General features: G+C 55.0%; 1 protein-coding gene across 2 annotated transcripts in view; it reads right to left on the minus strand.

The window, feature by feature from the left end:
* The window catches only part of PDCD6 (programmed cell death 6), a 13466-nt gene extending 11222 nt beyond the window's left edge, over positions 1-2244 (minus strand). For both annotated transcript variants that reach the window (XM_025050501.1, XM_015593436.2), the window contains exon 1: positions 2183-2244. The gene's annotated coding sequence lies outside the window, so the exon portion shown is untranslated. The remainder of the gene's footprint in view (positions 1-2182) is intronic.
* Between the last annotated feature and the right edge of the window lie 352 nt (positions 2245-2596).

Here is a 2596-nt window from a genome sequence, read left to right on the forward strand (position 1 = left end):
ATCAAGACAGTTTGTGGCAGGTGACTCGAGAACAGCCCTCCTGTGCCCTGTGACACCCACTAACGCACGTGCCGGCGAGCAGTCATTCTGGGGGCTTTCCCGTGGAAGCAGGGCTCTCCCGGACGCACCACGGGACCCGGTGTGGGTCCCACTTCTCCACAGTGGGTTCCCCTTGATTTTAACAGCGAGCACTCAGAGGTACAGAGCTAGCTGGTGACGATGAATCATGCTGTTCTGCAACTCCAGTTTTCCCACTGGCCATAAACTAATAAAACTGCTGTCCTGAAATAGCCTACTCTGGACTTAACCTGCCTCGCTGCACAAGGAACCTAAAGAAGTTTATGAAGACAGTCACGGAAGTAAACTTTAATGACACTGGACGGGAGAAGGAGGATGAGAATGCGAGGAGTCAGAGACTATGGCCACGAAGTTCACCCCTAAACTCTCAACTCTTGCTGCTGGTGAGCCACAAATTTAAACTGTTAGCAGCTAATTTGAAGAGAGACAAACAGTTAAAAGATTCAGGGTTTATAAGAAACAAGTCAGAAGCACCACCACAGCTGCTTAGAACACAAGCAGCACCACACTCCCAGGCAGAAGTGACAGGGCCCTCTCCCTGGGGAGGCTCCACAGCGGGCGTGGTGGCCTCAACGCCTCCTCTCTCAGGGTTAGGTGACGGCTTCTCCGGGCAGGTTCCTACATGCCCCCAACAGAAGCCGAGGGAATCCCACAGGGCAATTCAAGGAAGGTGGCTCCAGGGAGGACACTGTGACATGGTTCCAGTACACACTTACTAGTGGGCTAAACCACGTACTGACTTCAGAGGATCTTAGCAGCGGGTGCCGAGCACCCTTTGGACAATTCTGTTAAAACTCTGTCTCTCAGGCAGGCTTCTGGCAACGGAGTTCAAGGCCGTCCTGACAGAGTAAAGAGCCGCGTGCTCTAACCATCAGCAGGACGGGGTTGGTGCTGACCCCTCTAGTGAAGGGACAGGAGCCTAAACCACTGGTCAGCGCACGAGGCCCCTGCCCCCATGGGGCTCACACAGCAGAGCTGACTGTGGGATAAGGTGCCCGCGTCGTGGCTGCCCACCACCGTCACCGCTGCCACTGGTGAGGAAAAGCCATCAAGGACGTGAGCTGGCTCCTCATGACAGAGGCAGCACAGCAACACTACGACTCCCCCCCAGCTAGCAGCACTGAGCCCTGATCCACGCTGGGCACCACGCCCAGGCTCGGCACACACCTCCTCCCAGGAACTGTGGGACGCTGGGACCCAGAAAGGTCGAGGCCTTGCTCAAGGCCGCAGCCCTAGAACTGGCAGAGACAGGATTTGAATGCAGGCAGGCAGACCCCAGGGACTCTACTGAGTCCCCCAACAGAGCGGGTATCACAGAAACCCAACACCTGAGCAGCACTCTCAACACTTACAGCAAACAGACAAAAAGGAGCTGTCCCAGTGGGTCCTGGCTGGTCCTCACTCGGGGGAAAGAGCTCGGAAGGAGAGCCTCACCCCACAGGCACTCACTGCTGTCACACTAACACATGACGTGAAGAAACGGCCCATCTGGCCGTGGCCAACACTTAGAAAGTTCGGGCCAGCACTGGCCAGACCGCAGCCGGCTGGGTTCCAGGAGCCCTTGTTGTGCCCCTGGTAGCCCCGTCTCCTACGTCTCCAGTGCAGCTCACGTACGAGGGACACAGGTGAGGAGCAGAAGGGGCCAATAATGATCAGAGACCAACTCAGAAACCACAACCTTCACGCAGAAGCAATGGAATTTGTTAACTCCCTGAAAACAACCTACATAAATGGACGTGAAGCTGTTCACCAGGGCCTGTGCCCACATACTTTAAAGGCTGGCAACAAGGTCAGTGGTGACTACGGCTCTATGAAATCAACGTACCAGCCTGTAAACACAAACCCCCAGGCAATAAACACACTAACATCCAGTGCCCAGTACGTGCCAACCTTCCTACCCTTGCCCCCAACCTGCATCTCCAATGGCGTTTCCCTGTGCTCATCCAGTGGTTCGTCTAGCTCAGCAAATCAGACGGACGACAACCAGGAACCCATGTGGCACAGTAAGTCGGAAGCACCCCCACCACATGCCAGCAACAGCAATTAGGTCTACAGGGGGGACAGGCTTGCAGCTCAGACGTCCTGGTGGCCGGGCCCCACTCACCATTGGAGAGCGCTTGCTGGAGCTCACTGTCGGATATCACACCGCTCCGATCTTTATCGACCCTACAAAATCAAGAGCAGTTCAGCTGGCGATTAAAAGTGCACAGAAAGCACAAACATTTAACCCCTCTGACCACCACCCCACGCAGGTTCTGGCATATTCCTTCCCATGGACCCTTCGCTTTGCTCTGCTGGAGCCCCTGAACCCATCCTCAGCATGCCATCTGCCCAAGGCCAAGATGCTTCTCCCCAAAGAGGCCAAGTCATTTCCACACTCATTCCCCTTCTCAGGACTTTCTCTCTGATTCTGCCTTGGCCTGTGTAAATCCACCCGCACCAGTTTCTCTCTTGTTCACAAACAGGAAAAGATTCTCAGTCAACTAAGTCACTCCCTGACCATGAGTCACTCAAGTTT

The sequence above is a fragment of the Pteropus alecto genome, unplaced genomic scaffold (assembly GCF_000325575.1).
Source record: "Pteropus alecto unplaced genomic scaffold, ASM32557v1 scaffold137, whole genome shotgun sequence".
Taxonomy (NCBI): Eukaryota; Metazoa; Chordata; class Mammalia; order Chiroptera; family Pteropodidae; genus Pteropus; species Pteropus alecto.